The 19,491-nt window shown below is 39.0% G+C and overlaps 1 long non-coding RNA gene across 1 annotated transcript; it reads right to left on the bottom strand.

Annotated features, from left to right (window-relative positions):
- Positions 1-551: 551 nt before the first annotated feature.
- On the bottom strand, positions 552-9,255 carry LOC140497544 (uncharacterized). Its single transcript, XR_011964725.1, has 2 exons — positions 8,505-9,255; positions 552-3,925 (listed from the first exon to the last, which is right to left on the bottom strand). It is a non-coding gene; the product is annotated as an uncharacterized lncRNA (long non-coding RNA).
- Between the last annotated feature and the right edge of the window lie 10,236 nt (positions 9,256-19,491).

Here is a 19,491-nt window from a genome sequence, read left to right as displayed (position 1 = left end):
CATTATGGCTGCTGTTCCTATTGTTCTCCTTAGTAAGAACTGTACTCTCCTTTCTAAGCACTTCTGGGACTGTGATGTTCAGGCCTAAGTGTGCTGGGTCTACTATTCTCTTTGTGGTAGCAAAGAACTTGAAATTGCAGGGATGCCCATCAACTGGCTGAACAATCACATGGCTGAACAAGTTCTGGTATATGTTTTTGATGGAAGAGAACTGTTCTATAAGAAATGATGAGCTCAATGATGTTAGAAAACCATGGAAAGACTTGCACAAAATAACCAAGAATGAAATAAGCAGAACCAAGAGAACATCATATGCACAGTAACAGCAATTGTTTTAAGAATAACTTTAAGCAAATAAGCTATTTTATCTATTATAAATGCCCAAATTAACTCTACAGGACATATGAATATGTTGTCTGCATCCAGAGAAACAACTGATAAATAGAAGTATATATAGAATAATTTACATTTATATATATACATATATATGCCTATTTGTGTCTAATGGCAGTCATCTCAGGGGAGGGGGAGAAGGAAAACAAGAAAGAAAATTACAGGATAATTTTATTGTATATTTGAAAGGAATAACACATTGTGCACAGTAGGTCTGGAGTTTCATGTACAATCATCTTTTTTATTATACTGTGTTACAGAAATGCTTGTTTTATTCCATAAATTAAGAAGAAAATTTCAAAATAAAGTAGTAAAACGTTTGTTGCAAATCTTTTCCATTTTTTTCCATTTGTAGTTTGCCTTCATTTTTCAGCCTTGAATTTCCTTGGGGCAATCATAACAACAGCTAATTTTAATAAAGAATTTTAAAGTTAGTAAAGAGTTTTACCAATTATCTCATTGGATTCTCATAGCAACCCTCTGGGGTAAATGCTACTATTAGCCTCATTTTTTGTTGTTCAATAATTTCAGTTGTGTCTGACCCTTCATGATCCCATTTGAGGTTTTCTTAGCAAAATACTGGAGTGGTTTGCCATTTCCTTCTCCAGTGGATCCATTTTGTCAGGCAATCAGAGGTTAAGTGACTTACCTAGGATCATACAGCTAATCACTATCTGAGGCTAGATTTGAACTCATCTTCCTGACTCTAGACCCAGTGTTCTATCCACTGAGCCACCAGCTACCCCATAGCCCCATTTTACAGATGAGGAAACTAAGACAGAGAGGTTCAATGACTTGCCCAGGGTTGCACAGGGAATGTTTAAATCAGGATTTAAACTCAGATCTTTCTGTCTCCAAGTCCAGCATATACATTTACAATATCATCTAATTGCCCTACACCTCAAATTATAATATTAGACTAAGGAAAAAAATGAATTAAATATTCCATTTTGTTTTTTATGTAACCATTCACCAATGTACTAATGCCATCATCAATCTCCACAGATATATTTTGCTTTAGGCAAGTAACAAAACAAAGCCAAACAAAACTAGGTCCTCAAAAATCCTGTCTTACAACAAAAACTAACGAAGGAGAAATTCTTCACATCAAAGAAATTCAAAGACAAGCCCTTTTGTAATTTCCTTTGAAGAAGTTAAAATAGGATTTAGTTTCTAAAAATCAATTTTAAGCAACTCTTCAGGAACATATTCAATCTTTCAAGTAAGGCACATCTGTACAAAGGAAATCTTTTTGTTTTCCCATCTGTGGTTGAATAGTGCTCCAAATGATGGGCCAACAATATAACCAAATTCCAGTAAAATAGCATTTGGATTACCTACAGTTCTGTGTAAAAGAATATGACATATTAGTCAGTCCTAAAGCTATGCATTTATATAGCACTCAAATACCGCGTCATTTGTCTTCATAAAAGTCCTGGGAAAGCAAGGTTATTACTATTTCCATTTTACAGATGAGGAAACTGTGGCAGATTGCAGTTAAAATTACCTGCCCATGGTCACACAGCTAGTAAACATCTGGGGCAGAATTTTAATTCAGGTCTGCCTGAGTGTGGGCCCAATGTTTTACTTATTTTCCATTTTTGATTGTTAAAATAAGGTTTAAAAGAAGTCAGTTGGTCAGTTTCAAGAAAGCAATGGTCACTGCTCTTGCATTATGCTCAGGTCCAGAGTACCTTCTTCATGGCAGAAGACCCTTCATGCCTGTTATATCATTTTATCCTCAGAATGGTCCTCATTCAACAAATAGGGCAGAGACTTTTATTCCCTTTTCTATCTTACACTAAGAAAACTGAGGCACAGAGAAACTGAATACTTTACCTCAAATCACACAGAGAAGTAGTGACAGAACTAGGCTAGAACCCTGACCTCCTTACTTTCATTCCAGTGTAGTGGGAAGGGTGTTGACTTTGGAGTCAGAGGCCTGGGTTCAAATTCTACTTCGGCCACTTACTAGCTGTGTAACGTTGGGGGAAGTCACATCAAGCTGGGTCCATTTGCTTAGCTGTGAAATGAGGGGGTTGAGCTAGACCTCTATATTTCATTGTCATTTTAATCTACGATCCTTATGGCAACGTTGCCTCCAGCATTGGTTTGCCTGCCTCCTTATTTCCTAAGAGAAGTTCTGCTTTCTGATAGCCCAGAGCATAATTTGGCTTCTTGCTCAGTGGCAAACTGTACCATGCCCCCATGCCTTGAGGGATGATCTCTTAGGAGCCTTGCAAATTCTATTGAACTGCATATTAGCTTTGATCTGAGGAGGTTGAAATCCACTAATTTTACGAACATGCAAAGAGTACTAAGGACTCACTTGAAATTCAGAAATATAAAATACAGTGATTTTCTGGACTTTCTTTAAAGATTGTGGGGAGGTTGCAATAAATTGGAGAATGCCAATGAAACAGTGAAGGCATCTATGTGTACTTATTCTCTCCTCTATCAGAATATAAACACCTTGAAATCAAGAATTATTTCACGTTTATCTTGTATCCCCAGCATCTAGCACACGGGAAATTAATAAATATTTGTTAGTTCAGTGACTGATGAACATTAAAAACATATGAACACAAACATACACTGTGATTGCTATGGTGCATTGGAAAAGGATCTGAGGGGCCTGGGTTTGAACCCTGTCTGCTCCTTTCTACCTTTGTGACCTTTCTGGACTCAGAGCCTCATCTGTAAAATGAGAGGATTGTGCCAGATGGCTTCTGAGGACCCTTTCACCTCTGAATCCTTGATCCTATGTCCTAGGTCTGTTTGGGGGCTCTGCCCATTTCCTACAGTTTGGGAAAATCTCTTAAGCTTTCTGGGCCTCAGTTTCCTCAAGTGTAAAATGAAGAGATCATACTCGATTATTTCTAATGTCCCTCCAAGCTCTAAATCTATGATGCCATGACCTTTCCCCCCCCCTAGAAGTAGCCCAAATTAGTTCATAATTACATAGTTCTTTAAGATTTCCAAAGTACTTTACATTTGGGCATTCTAAATGATCCTTGGAATTTCCCTGAGAGGTAAAAGTACAAGTATGATTATCCTTATTTTACATCTGAGGAAACTGAGGCAAGAAAATAGTTAAGTGACTTGCCCAAGATTAAACTGCTAATAAAGCAGCAGTCAAGACTGAAATCTGGTCCCTTTACTTAATTCTGTGTCCTTTCCAGTGTACCATGCTGACTCCTAAAGTTGCCCACCACAAAGGAGGTACTGCCTGACAAAGGGATGGAGGTCAAAAGGTACATGCTGCCTGATAGATACTACAAGAGACTACCCTTTAGGGAGAAGGCAAACCAGCAGAACACACTAAGCATTTTGCCATCCAAAATGACAGGATGTTGTTGTGATCAGAAAGAGTATCTCACTCACTGAGTCTCAACTTCATTTCTTATCAGAATGCATTCGGTGTCCCTCTTCTCTTTTTCCCTTCACCAAATCCAATCACACTGAAGCTCTTTGAGCAAATAGCTGGATCCTTCAGAGGGGCCAACATGGTCAAATGCCATCAATAAGGGAGCTAGAGAGATAAAGAGAGAGAAAAAGGATGGAGATGCAACAACCAAAAACCACCAAGCCTTTAAAATCCACCCTCCAGTATGACATTTATCTGCAAGGCTGCCCAACAAATAAACAGTCCCTAGTGGCTGGCTTATTTATGAGCCAAAAAGAAGTGTAGGAATGTAAAGCCATCCCTCAAAGGTTGCATATTTCCAAGAAATCGACATCCAGCGTCCAAAAGGGTAGTAAAACAATCTTGATAGAATGGACAAGGTTCCTATTAGATTAACAAGATTAGAAGCAGAGACCATTCCCATATCCCCTCTGAGTCTCCTACCTTCTAAGAGCATGCTTACGGTGGGGAGGCCATAGTGCAGTGGAAAGGGTACTAGCTATAGGAAATGATTCAAATTTATAAGAATAAAAGTCCCATAATAATTGATGATCTCACCCTCACACAGCCAACCTTTCCTCTGCTTTTAGTGTGTTGTCTCTTCCCCCCCACCAAAGAATGCAAGTTCCTTAAAGATAGGGATTATCTATTTCTTTGCTCATATTTGAATTCCATGGTAAGTACTTAATAGATTATTATTACCTTGACAATTGTCAAAGGTTAGAAAGAGGTAGTTTGCAAAAGAAGAAATATATACAAACTATCAACAGCCATATTTTTAAATGCTTCAAATCATTAATAATTAGTACAAATTAAAGCAACTCTCGTGTTCTCCCTCACATACAATGAATTGATAAAACTGACAAAAAAAGAAGACAACACATATTAGGGGGGAATTGAATTCTCTAAGTTACTGGAGAACAGATATGTTAATTCATTGTTGGTGGAATTGTGAATGGCCCTGCTGCTCTGAAAAGCAATTTAGAACTATGCCCACAAAATTGCTAAACTGTGACCACCCTCTGACGCAGTGATATCACCACCAGGCCACTATATCTACAGTTAAGTGGTGTAGTGGATCAAGTGCTGGCCTGAAGTTAGTAAGTCTTCCTTAGTTCAAATCTGGTCTCAGATACTTATTAGCCATATGACCCTGGGTAAGTCATTTAACTCTGTTTACCTGAGTTCCTCATCTATAAAATGATCTGGAAAAGGAAATGGCAAACCACTCCAGTATTTTTGCCACGAAAACCCCAAGTAGGCTCTGACAGACTCAGACATGACTGAAACAACTGAACTCCTTTAAACCAAAGACAGCAAAGAATGCGGAAGAAAATCCTTGAATACAAAAGAGATTGACAGCAGTTCCTTTCATAGTGGCAAAGAAAAGGAAACTGAGGGAGGGTATCAATTGGAGAATGATTCAACAAATTATGCCATGTGAATGGAGTGGAATACTATTGTGCTATTGGCAAAGTGAAGTAAGCAGAACCAGGACAATTTAACAGGTTAACAACATCGTAAAGACTGGAAAGCTTGAAAAACTTAGAAAGTTGGAGAAACAGAGTGAGGACCCGTGATTCCAGGGAACTAAAGATGAACCATGCTGCTGACTTTCTCAGAGAATGCTCATGGACTGACTCAGGATTCAGAATGAAACATATATTGTATATGTACGTATATGTATATGCCATGGCCAATGTAGGAATTGGTTTTGCTTAACTGTGCATATTTTTGACAAAGCTTTTGGTTTTTTGTTGAGTTTTTTTTTCCCATTGTGGGGGCAGAAGTGAGAGGGACATGGGTTCGAATGTGCATCTCTGATGCTTACTGCCTGAGTGAGCCTGGACAAGTCACAACCCCACTGGTCTCAGTTTCTTCATCTATATTCAGGGGTTTGAACTATATTGTTTTTGAAGTTCCTTTCAGCTCAGGATCTATGACCCTAAGACAAGGTTCCGTACGTACTTCAAGGTTTCTGGACCAAAAGAGAACATAGACAAGCAAACTAGACAATGATGCGAATTCTCTGAATGGATAAACAATGTAGAAGCTTACCAAATGAATTAACAGAGCATACATTGTAGCTATTTCTAAACAATCCTACTCAATGCTTCTGGCACTGAAAGCAGCTCAGTGATGACACACAGGTCATGGCTGCTTGAAAGTCAGAGATTCCATCTTTTTCATGGTCAAAGAACCTAAGCCCAGTCCTAGATGAATGGGCTCTAGTCATTTGGACTTGCCCCTCTTCTCCTGAAACAACATAGATTCAGAGTGGGAAGAGACATTAGAGGCCACTAAGTCTTTTTTATAAGTGAGGGAACTGAAACTCAGAGCAGTTAAGTGACTTGCTCAGGGTCATGCATTTAGTATCTGAGGCTGGATTTGAACTCCCTTCTTTCTGCCTCTAAGTCCAGTGCACTCTCCATAGTGCCAACTCCTTCATGTTATAAATGAGAAAGCTGAGTCTCAGAGACAGGAAGAAGATTGTCCAAGGTGACAGGGTGAGGAAATAGTGAAAGTGAGATTTGAAACCAGATCAGGCAGGCAATAAATACTTATTAAGCCAGTACTATGTGGCAGACACTATGCTAAGTACTAGAAATACAAAGTCGGCTACATTGAGCATTAGAGAAAGAGTACTTTTTGCCAGCTCCTGCCTCCAGAGCTCCCTCTCTGTACACTGGACCATGCTGCCTTTCTTTATTTTCTTAAGTGATTTAACCCACAAGTGGAGAGTGTAAAGGAATGTAAGATTTCACAGGCCAATCAACTGAATTAAAGGAATAATAAACTAAATAAACTCATGGAATAGTTGGCTGTAAAGTCACATGATCATGGAATTTTCTAGCTTGAAGGCACCTCAGACACCTCCTAGTCCACCCTATCCAAGAAGAATCCCCTCCCAGGCATAAAAAAGAAGTTATCCAGTCTCTGTTTTAAGACCTCCATTGAAAGAACCTACGTTAGTCAGAGAACAGGTAAAATCCTGCATTCTGCACATTCTGCACAGTAAATTACAGGATTATAACATCCAATAATAGAAAATTTAAAGCCGGAAGGACTTTAGTGATCATCCAGCCACAGCCCTTCAGTGAGAAAACTAGGTCTTAGAGGGCGAAGTGGCCTGCCACACTTTACCCTTCTGGATTGTGCCAGAACCAGATCAAGAAATCAGCTTTCTTTTCTCTCCCATCCAAGGCTCTTTCAAAGTCATGGTCTTTTGGTTTGGTTTGGTTTTACAAATCAGAGTCCCAGTAGATGCAAATGATCACAGAGGCAAGGCTACATTCCAAGGCTACTAGGAAACACATAAGGCATAAATAAATGAATAACGAATGGATAAAATAACTATTTCGTCATTGAGACAAAGAGATACTGCAGATTGGCACAGAGTGAGTATGAGTCATACCCTCCAACCAAGGACCAACTCCCTGGAGACTCAGAGTATCTCCAAATGCTTGCCTTGGCTTCCTGCCCTAGACCAGAGATACTTCAATTCAACAAATCAATTCAGCAAACTTTTTAAAAAAAAACCCTTACTATATGCAAGGCACTGTCATAGGGGCTAAAGATGCAAAGAAGAAAAAATGTGCAGTCCACGCTCTCAAAGAATTAGTATTCTTCTGATTGGAAGGAGACAGCTGCCAATATCATAAGCCATGTAGGTATAATATGCAGTATGATGTGACAGAATGAAAGGGAGAGCAGACAAAGTGCTAAAGACTTGATGGGGGTAGGAAATACTTCTGGGGACCTCTAAAAAAGTTACCTGGAGGAGTTGAAACTGGAGCTAAGCTTTGAAGGAATATGAGGATTCTGAAAGGTTGAGATGAGAAGAGAATGCATTCAGTCATCGGCAAAAGCTTGTTCAGATGTTCGGAGGTGGGAGACTGAATGCTGACTCCAAGAAATTGCTGTCTGATTTGGCTGGAATACAGAGTATGTGAAGGGGAGGCTGGAAAGGGAGATTGGCCTGAGACCTGGAAGGGTCTTAAGTAAAAATTAAACAATGGAGAATCATGTGTGGTTTGGCCTTTTCTCTTATGTCAGTTCTGCTGTTCCAACAAACTAATTGTAAGATATTACAACAGATTCAAAACTCACTGAAACAACTCACTTGGAAGTTGGTAAGTAGGTTAGAAAAATTTGTTTCCAATTTTTAAGCATGGAGATATGAGAGCTTTTTACAGGTGACTCACATACAGAAAGGAGTGAGTATTCACAAGGAGGTGATCAACAGTATTAAACAGTACAGAGAAGTCAAGAAGTTAAGAAAAGGTCACTAGATTTGACAATTAAGAAATTGTTATTACCTTTGAAGAGAGCAGTTTCATTTGACTGAGGAACAAAGTTAAAAAGGTTGAGTACATGGGTTCCCAGGAGGCTTGAAGGTGTCTGACAAAAACTGGGATTTTGAAAGATGGGTGTTTTGTGGGGAAGATAATATAAGCAGGAAAGATGTTTCCTATCCAAGTATACTCATCCTCTGGGGCTCACTTTGACCTACCCAAAATGAAAAGGAAGGGTTGAGTGAAGGCTCCTACCAACCACTGCTCTGGAACATAGAGCTTATCCCTCATGGTGCCTGCCCCCTAAATGAGGTACTCTGGTCCCCAGAGTGTGGTCCAATGGAGGAAGGAAGAGAATTTTTCTTTGGCTGTAGCTGATGCAATAAGATGAAAACCAGAAGGGTCAATACCTTATGCAAAAGAGGAGACATTCAGAGCTTCCTGCAGGACCAGGAACAATTGGGGAGTATGTCTTCTTAATGTCTGAAATGTGTAAATGTGTTGGAGACAAACCCTGTGGTTTGCTATCACCATGGAGGCAGGATGAGCCTGGATTGTCATGCCATGGCCCCCTTAGAATCATTTCAAGGCCCACTAGAAGGGCCAAGGTCTCCCAATGCATCCTGGGCCATCTCCAGGCACCTTGATCTACAACTTGCCATTGGACCCAGATGGCTCTGGCGGAGAAAGTGAGGTTGGTGACTTTGCACAGTCCTCCCTCACTTAAATCCAATTCTCCAGCACGCTGTGACATCCTCTTCCTGATGTCATGGTCCTCTTCGAGAATGAAGGACAAACAGCAGCAAGAATCCTTGCTTTGGAGACCACTGGTGAAGACTGTAGATGATACTTCTGGAAGGAAAAGTAGGAAGGAAACATATTTATATAGCTCTTACTATGTGTCAGATACTATGTGAGGGACTTTTCCAAATATCACCTCATTTGATCCTCACAAAAACCCTGGGAAATAGACACTATTATTATCCCCATTTTACATCTGAGGAAACTGAATCAAACAGAGGTGAAATGACTTGCTCAGGGCCATACAGCTAGTGTCTGAGACTGGGTCTGAACTCTGGTCTTCCTGGTTCCAGGCCCAGTGGTCCAATCCACTGCATCATCTAGTTACAGGTATTTTCATCATCCCCACTTGAGAGAGGATGAAACTGTAACTAAGAGAGAGGTTGAATAACTTGCCCAGAGTCATATATAAGTCATAAGAGTCATAAAGAAGACTGAATTTGAACTCAGGCCTTCCTAACTCCAAGTCCAGTGCCCTGTCCACTATATTACCCAAGTTGCTCCAACTCCCCCCTTCACTTTATAGAAGAGAGATGGAAGCCCAGAGAGATGAAGAGTGATTTGCTCAGGTTCATACAGTAGCAAATAATGCATCCTGGATTAGAAACTCAAGCTATCTGTTTATATAAATCAATAGACTTCCAACCACACCATGCTGCCTCCTGAGGTAGTTCTACTAATATGATGGAATGTTCATTCCCAACTTTGTTAAGTGCTCATTTTTAAAGGGTAAATCAGCCTTGAAAAATGTTTGTTGTTATTGATGTGTGTGTGTGTGCGTGTGCCAGTGTATCAGAAAGGTTTCACTGTCTCTCAGTCCTCTTGAAAGTTTTCCTGGGTCGTGTCAAACAGGGCAATAAAATCAAGTCCACTCTCTTTCCTACTGCAACAGAGCTCATACGTGGTCCTGTACTGCTGACTATTTCCAAGGTTACTATAAATCAATGACCAATACTCATCCCCATATCAAACAGACAGCAGTCAGAGGCATACAAGTCATTTGGATCTCTAGGGTACCTTCCCACTAAAGATTGGACTTAGACATGACTGTCCAGTGGTTACAGATAACCCATAATAAGGATGGGGTCTGAAGAAGATATGAATTGAGGGTATAAAATAAAATCCCTTTTTTCCCCTGTTTTGCTGTAGCTGGAATGCAAAGTGACCCGGAGACAAGTGTTGGCCTTTCTGAGCTCCCTTCTCCTTGCTGAGAAAAATAATGATCTGTGGATCACCGATGGTCATTCAAACTGTGTGCCCATGAAGCCAGCAGCTATCTTCTCATTGCAACCCCTTCTGCAATATGTCCTGGTTGTCTCATGTCTATACACACACACACACACACACACACACACACACACACACACACATACACACGCACACCCCCCCACACACATACCACAGAAATAACACTCTTGTGACACTTTCCCAACCATGTCAGTCATTATTTACTGGCAATAATTATCAAGAAATGCCAGCATTTGCCCATAATGATGATTGCAAATGTCTACAAAATAATGGTTGTTTTCTCTGCCGCTCAAGAGGATCTGCTTTTTAAAATAATTCCATGACATTTGAGCTGCTGATCACAGGTACAAATAAGCCAGTCTCAGTCGAGTAGGGATGAAAGTTCAACTTTCCATAATTAAAGCAATGACATGTCTCACCTCTAGGCTGGGAAAAATACTAAAGATCAGAGATTCTGACATCTCTGAAGGAAGGAATAAGTATTCTAGAGGAAAGTCGTCCTAACATCTGTACCATACTGGCCAAGAGGAGTTTCCCTAAAATGAAGATTCATCCAAACGTGTGGGGTTTGACTTCTGATTTGACTGACCAATCAATTAGTAAGTACTAAGCATCTTCTTTGTGATGTTTAATACTTGACTCTTGGGATACAAGTACCAAGACAGAAACAACTGCTGTCCTCAAGGAACTTGCATTTCTTTTTTTAACTTTATTTAATATTTATTTAGTAGTATTTTGCCTTTATTTAGTACTTCATTTTCCCCCAGTTACATGTAAAAACAGTTAAATTTTGTTTGTAAAACTCTGAGTTCCAAATTCTCTCCCTTCCTTCCTTCCCAGCCCCCCTCATTGAGAAGGCAAGCATTTTGAAGTCATGCAAAACATTTCCATAATAGTCATGTTGGGAAAGAAAAGATAAATAAAAAAACCCTCAAGAAAAATAAAGAAAGTTTTAAAAAGTATACTTCAATCTGTATTCAGACACCATCAGTTCTTTCTCTGGAGATGGGCAGCATTTTTCATCACAAGTCCTTCAGAGTTGTCTTGGTCTTATATTGCTGAGAACGGCTAAGTCATTCACAGCTGATAATCTTACAATATTGCTGCTACTTTGTACCCAGTACAATTCACTTTGCATCAACTCATGTAAGGGAACTTGCATTTCAATGGGGCAGACAACAAACACGTGTAAAGATGTCAATATACCACATAAACAGAGGGCTAACAAATTCAAGTATATACAAAGTAGTTCAATACAAGGTGGTTAAAGAGAGAGGATCCTAACAGTTATGGGGAATAGAAAAGGCTTCCTGAACAAGCTGGTACTTGAACTTGTTGTTGTGTTTGTCCTTTGCTTTCAAAGAGGACCACGACATCAGGGAAATGATGACATGACTTGCAGTTGACTTTGATTTGAGTGAGGGAGGGCTATGCAATTTTTCACCAGCTTCACTTTCTCCTCCTGAGTCATCTGGTCCAGTGACCAGATATATTCATCAGGGTGACTGGAGATGATCCAGGATATGATTTGAACTGTTATCTTAAAAGAAAGGCCAAATTGTATGCAGCAGAGATGAACAAAGATAACATTCCTGAAATGTGAGGTGTCCATTGCAAAGGCATGGAGATGAAAGATGGAATGTTGTGTAGGAGGAACAAAGTGAAGGCAAAACAGAATAAATAGTGTCCAGTGAGATTGGAAAGATGGATTGGGTTTAGATTGTGCAGAAATTCAAAAACTAAACAGAAGTTTATAGTTTATCTCACAGGTCATGGGAAGCCCTTGGAGTTAGCTGACTAGAGAGTCATGTATTCATATACGCATTTAGGGAATGCCGTTTTGGTAGCATTATGTGAGATGAAGGGATAGATTTGAGGCAAGGCGGGCAATTAATAGGATATTGCAATAGTCTTGTCAACTGAATGGATGTGTAGGGTGAGTGAAAGTGAGAAGCTAAAGATGATGGCACAATTAGGAACCTGAGACATTGAAAGGAAAGAAGTGGCTTTAGAGAAACAGGGAAGTTTGAATAACTGAATGGTTTTGGGTAAAAGTTAATGAGTTTTGGCTGTGTTGAGTTTAAGATGTCTCCACCACATCTCATTTGAAATTTCTGATAGGCATTTGGCATGTAGGGCTAAAACTCAAGGAAGAGACTGGACTGGCTATAGAGATCTGGGAATAATCCATATGCAGATGACTGTTAAATCCATAGGTGCCAATGAGGTTATCAAGAGAGAAAGTATAAAAGGAGAGAATGGAGACCTAAGTCAGAACCCTGGAGAGCACCTACAGTTAGGAATCCTTAAATATGAATGATTAAGGGTTTAGAGGATAAGAGGTGGTTGGCAACAGACAACTTCAGGTATTGTTATGCTGTTTTTCTAATCTGTGATCAATCAAGCAATTATTAAAGTATCTACTGTGTGCCAAGTACTGCATACTGAGCACTGGGGATATAAAAACAAAGAATGAAATAATCCCTATTTGCAAGAAGCTTACATTCTAATGGAGGAGACCAAAAAGTACACATATAAATACATACAACTTAGGTATAAAGCGAATAAATACAAACTATATATAATATATATATATATGTATGTATATATATATATATATATATACACACACACACACACACATATATATATATATATACATATACATTCATACACACACATATATATATATATTAAATACCAAATAATTGGGGAGGGAGCACACTGGAAATTTGGGGGACCAGGAAAATATTCCTACAGAAGATGGTATTTCAGCTGAGTCCTGAAGGAAGAGAAGGACTTTAAGAGGATTATAGAATCAGGATCAGAACTGGTAAATAAGATATTGGCCCAAACCCAAATCCAAGTCTCAAGAGAGAGCAGGAGTCAAGTCAGCTAAACATAACCAATAGCCAGAGGTCATGAAGACAGGCTGCCTTTAAATCAACAGCATCATGTTCTTTTTGTGAGGACCTCTCAACACCAGCCTCAGGGTAAAAAACTCTGAACTTTTGCTACACATATTAGAATTAGACAAGAGACCCTGGAGTCCAGCTCAGAGAGTGTGGAACAAGACAAGATTGATCCTCAAAAGAGGAACTTCACTGGGACAGTGGCAGGTGGGAATTTTCCAGCTATCCATAGATAAAGAGGCCAAGTCAGCTCCTCCGTAAGGACAATGAAAGATAGGGACTGGATCTATGATTTCATTACTACAAAGGACATGTGGGCAAGGAAACTCTGCTATCGATGCAATTTATGGGTCACAAGTCATGGTCATACAGTCAGAAGTGGAATTCAAGCCAAGGTCTTCCTGTCTACTAGGACAGTTCTTGGTCAATTAGGCCATGCTGCCTCTCTTAGAGCAATGATATGTCTGATATTTTTGAAGTCTGGGATATTTGGCTTCTCCCTTTCTCCTTCCATGTAGTAATTTCTATCTCTTCACTCTTACTTCCAAGAAAACACCATGTTCTATATTCCAGACTTCCAGCATGTGATCATGTTATTGTCTCCATTTCAAATGTTCTTACCTTTTTCTCTCTGCCTATTGAGATCTGATCCATCTTTCTCGACTTTACTCAAGTTTCTCTTCCTCCATGATGCTTTCTCAGATTGTTCTAGGTCACTCATCCTAGTCCTTAGATTAATATCTCTCTCCCAAACTCTTAAAGTCCCATTATTTTGTATTGGTCTCCAATTTTTCTATGTGGGGATGTCTTTTTACACCCATTAGTTATCAGCTATTTGAAATCAGGGGCTTCTTTTTATATCTCAAAACACCAAGCATAGTATAGTACACAGAAGAAATATCTCTTATGATGAATTAAATTTTGCTCTAATCAAAGGATTTTCAGATCCAAGATTCAGAATAGGAAGAGACCTTAGTGGTCATTTAATCAAGTTCCTTCATTTTACATTGAAACTAATTTCTTCCTACTTTTGAGATTTATAGTAATTTTCACTGGTCCATGGAGAAAGTTCCTGATATCCTCAAATCACATCTATCAGTCAATCAAAGTAATCAACTGCTGTACAGCTATTGGTGTGCCAGGCACTGTGTTAGTCACTGGGGATGTTCAGGGAGCTAACATTTTGTGGAAACAGTCTGTGTGTATATGTATATGTATATATACGTGTTTATATGTATATAACTTATATATTTATGTGTTTGCCTATGTATGTATACTGTACAGAGATTAAGTGACTTACCCAGCTGGTCTAAGCTAGCTGTCACTAAGCTGTCTCATGGCTAGTCTAAGGATAGATTTGAACTCACACGAAGGGTGTCCTAAAAATCTTAGTGCAATTTATGTACATATATGTGGATATATATATATGTACACACAAGAGGTGTGTATACATCCATATATGTGTATATATTTACCTGCTATGGATGTGACTATTGTTAAGATTATGAAGGGCATAATCTTAATATAAGAAGTCAAGAAGTTGCTAGAATTAATGGAAAACCATGTATGAATGTATACATACATTTATAAACATAATATAAATTATGTATAAATATAATATATAATAATAAATATGCATTTACAAATGTATAAATATATAAAGGAAAATATGTATATATGTGTGTCTAAATATAGTTGCATTGCATATAAATAAAAAGTTGTATACACATACATATATATAATGTATACTGCAGTAAGATTTCTAGGACACTGTGTGTGTGTGTATGTATATATGTATGTGTGGCACAGGTGGTACAGGAGATGGAGTACTTGGAGTTAGGAAGACCTGATTTCAAATCTAGACTTGGATACTCACTATGTGACCCTGGGCAAGTCATTTAACCTCTGTTTACCTCAGTTTCTTCATCTGTAAAATAGGTCTAATAAAAGCACTTACCTCTCAAAATTGTTGTGAGGATCAGACAAGACACTATTTATGGAAAATTAAAAACAGTGCAGTACCAGGCACATGGTAGACACATTCCCTTCTCTCCAAGTCTATGAATCCCCGGAGGCTTTACAGCACACAATTTCCCAAAATGTGATGTTTCTGTGCCCATTAAAAAAGCAGGGGTGTCTTGGGGAGAGGGGAGAGAAAAGAGAGAATTTGGTTGGCAAGAGAACGAGAAAGATGGGAGTCATGGGCTGAATGATAAAGACATGCTCCTCTCCCCTTCTACCTAGGAGATGCAGCTCATCAGGTACCACTGCTTAGTAACTATCACTATAAATTGGGAAGTGTTAATCCTCTAAGAAGGTAACAGTAAATCTTGTTCAGGGATCAATGACTTTTTAAATTACACACTTTTGAGGCCCTTGTGATCAAAGTTCCATCCATTTGAATCCAAGGCACTACATGGAGCCAGTATGGAACCATGCCTATTCTGTCTAGAATAATTCTGCCCTTCATTCAAGGTTGAACTCAAATAGCCACACAATCTATGACCCCTTCCCTGATGATTCTAACTGGAAGTACAGTACAGTCTTGAGGACCTAATCTCCCTGGAAGCTTAGTTTTCCTATTTGTAAAGTGAGAGGGTTTTAACTAGATGGCCTCTCTGATCCATCCCAGTTTTAGAGCCCTGAAATGACTTCTCATTTTCTGAACTCCCAGAATGTTTTAGAGAGATCTATTAATACTTCAATAAGAGCTGACATTTAGAGGGAGCTTTAAGGCCCATAAAACACTTCCAGATATTATCTAATCTGATCCTCAGGACAACCCTATGAAGTGGATGCCATTATTATCCCCATTTTGCAAATGAGGAAACTGATGTGGATAATAATTAAATGATTTGCCCAGGGCCACACACTAGGGTGTGCTGGAACCAGTTCATATTGACTCATACCAACTGATTGATTTTCAACGTGAACACTTAGAACATCAGAAATTGGCAAATGCTAGAAATCAGGGTTTGGTTTATTGTTTTGCTGCTTATCTTGATTTAAGAAAGTGATAGGGGAAACGTTAATGCAGATTAAACTTTAAAAATTTGCCCTGTGTCCATTGTTGTTGAATTTTTTTCAGGGTTGGCTGTTAGACATCTATCTTGGGTTTCCACCTAGCACTCAACTCTCACCTATGGCTCCAAGAAGCTCTTAGCATGCATATCATCCACACCTGACGGACAGATGAAAGCAGGTTGAGGGTAACTGACAGACCTCGCCCCTGTTGGTGAGTTAGGAATATCTATCCCAAGCATGGGAGGACTTCCCCGGGAGAATGGGAGGATGACAACAGTTTGCTCCAACAGCTATGAAGGCACACGAAACAGGCATTGTAGGGCACTTCGACACCAAGGTCATCTCATGCATCCTGAGCCATTGCCAGCCATCTTGACTTTTGCCACTAGACTTTGATGACTCTGGAAAGGAGAGTAATTCTGTTTCTTCTAAATCCAATTTATGCAGGAGTCAAGACAACATCCCATGATGTCATTGGTCCTCTTAGAAAAAAAGGAAAAAAATAACAACCAGTACACCCTTGGTTTACATAGCTAGTAAGAGTTAGGGGCAGGATTTGAACCCTGGGTTTCTTGGCTCTTGGTCAAACACTCTATCCATTAACATTACCTAGATGCCTAAGTAGCAATGTAATACCTTAGAAAGAGCACAGAGCTAGGAATCAGGTGAAAGTTGGATTCTTCTCCAGCCTTTGACACTTCTATCTCTATGGCCTTGGGAAAAACAATTTCTCTGATCCTCAGTTTCCTCATCTTGAAGATGGGTGTAATAATACCTGCTATTCTTACCTCCTGCAGTTGTGAAGAATACATGGGAATGTAAAACCTTACAGCCATTTTTGGTTATGTTTTCATCCCCACTTTCAGTGAAAACTTAGTTTGAAGTCCAGGCTTCACTGAAGTATGGCAGGGATCCAAAGGTCTCTAAAATTACTCTCTAGAGGAGTCCAAGCTCTGGGACGTCCTACAAAGCAGAGAATGCTTTGGCACAATGAACTGAGCTCTGGCTCTTGAATTAGAGGATCTGAGTTCTAATGTTACCCCTCCTGCTAACTACCTGTCCTGGAGTAAGTCACTCCTCTGAAGAATTAATGAAAGGAAGGCTGACTTTCCCAAATATCAAATGATAAAGCATGCTACTCGCTCCTGACAGAGAGGCAACAGACTCAAGACATATGCTGAGACAAACATTTTTGTACAGAATGGTAAAAAAAATTTTTTTATTTGACTATCCATATTTGTTACAAGGTTCCTGATTCTATTTATTTTTTGGGAAAGGAGTAGCAGAGGAAAAGGGATGTCAATTAATTGAAAAAATGTTTTTATAATGAGGGAGTGGGTTTCTTTTATGGTTTCTTTTAGCTCTAGTTCTATGACCTTCTGAGTACAGGCCTAGTAATGAAACGTGTCTGTCTTCTGAGTAAAAGCTTAGATAAGAATACAAAGGCTCATCACAATAAAACCAGATTCAATGTGATGTATTTTTTTTTAATTCAAAGACATTTATGAAGTCTACTAACTAAATAATGGAAGGGTTATGATTGGCATTGGTGATGGTGATGGGTACCCATGAGAGTGAGATTAGGGTTCCTTGAATACTTTCAGTAAGGATGACATCCATCACTTCATACCTTACACTTATAGGAAATTGCATTTTATTACACGCCTTATTAGACTGCAGGCTCTTTTGAAGGCACATCATATAGTATCTAAAGCAGTACACTGCATACAATAAATTTCAAAAGATATTTGTTGAATGCATGAGTTTTACCTGTCACTCACTCACCCCCAGTAAGTACTCATAGTAGTCAGATCTTTGCACCAAGTGGTATAAAGTTAAGAAAGAATGAAAAGGCAGGGTTCTTAACTTCCTTAAATTTAAAATCTAAACAGAAGGAACACAATATACATAAATAACAATTTTACCTGTAAATAATTATTTGTTGCTGTGGTGTGAGTGGTTTGATCAGTATCAAGTCAGATTGGTCTGAACCTATGGAAACCTTCCATTATGGAGACTTTCTTCCAATGCAGATGAACACAGTTGCCTGGAGAACTGACAAATTAAGCGACCTTCTCAAGATCACACAACCAGTTATGCATCAGAGGCACAATTTTCTAATTCCATGATCATCCCTCTATCCACTATACCATACTGCCTCCCTTTGAAAAAGCTTGGGCTGCCTAAAATTATACAAATATTTGAGTATTTATTAAGCCCCTTTTGTATACATGCAAGGCACTGTGGGTGATGCTAGGGGTAAAAAGAAACAAGGCAATCTCTGCCCTCAGGAAACCTACAATTCAGAAGTCTAGTTTGATTATAATATATGGTATATGAAGAAGAGTGGTTCAAAATAAGACAGTTGACATCCAAGACAGAGAGAACATAGAATGCTAGGATAAGGACTTTATATTTCATCCTATAGGTAACAGGGGACTACTGAAAGTTTGTGAATAAAATTGTACTATGATTAGGCTTATGCATATATTAGACTAGACAGGTGAGACAGCAAGGTCACATAGTACAAAATGCACTACAGTCGGAGGCAGAAAGACCTGAGTTCAAATTCTGACTCAGACACTATCTGTGCCTAGGCAAGGCATTTAACTCTCTCAACCTATCTTTTCTCATCTGTAAAATGAGGGTAGTAACAGGACCAACTTCACAGAGTTGCTGTGAGGATCCAGAGAAATAATATAAGCAAAGTGCTTTGTAAATGTTAAGTACAATTCACATTTTAGCTACTATTTCTAAACTAGAATAACTTGTTAGGATACACAAGTGAGATGATGTAATAATGTAAGACACTTGAAGAAGCAGCTCACCTAGAAATTAATATAGAATTTATCCAGATGGATAAAAATTTCCATTATTCTTTGGGGTTGTAGAAGCAAACATTTTCTATGTTTTCCCTCACTCTCAAAAATTAAAGTTTCTCCTAGAAATACAAACCTTTATCCTGGGAAATACATGAGGCCAACAGGGAAAAAAGATTCCTGGGAATTTCTGGAGTCATTTTTCTCTCTCCCTGGCTAACCTTCATGTTCACACTTAACATTATTTGCTGTCTATATGCCACAACATTCTATAATTCACAACTGACCCACAGCACCTATACAGACCATGAGACAGAATTGTCCTTGAAGGATCTGACAAGCATCAAATTGCTTCACCATAAGAAGAGACTGCGTACCAAACTAGGAGGGATTTAATTCTCTTGACATAAGATAAGGTGAAATAATTCAAGACTATGTGCCCCTCATTAGAAGGGCCAGTGTGCCTCTGGGCAAACCCCCATGATCATAGAATACTAGGCTTAAAGCTGGAAGAGATCTTAGAGGGTATCATGTCCAACTTACTTCTTTTACAGATGAAGAAACTGAAGCAGAGAGATGCTAAGTGACTTGTC

This window comes from Notamacropus eugenii, chromosome 3 (genome assembly GCF_028372415.1).
Source record: "Notamacropus eugenii isolate mMacEug1 chromosome 3, mMacEug1.pri_v2, whole genome shotgun sequence".
Lineage (NCBI taxonomy): Eukaryota > Metazoa > Chordata > Mammalia > Diprotodontia > Macropodidae > Notamacropus > Notamacropus eugenii.
The sequence above is the reverse complement of the archived record's forward strand: the minus strand, read 5'-3'. Positions and strand labels throughout refer to the sequence as shown.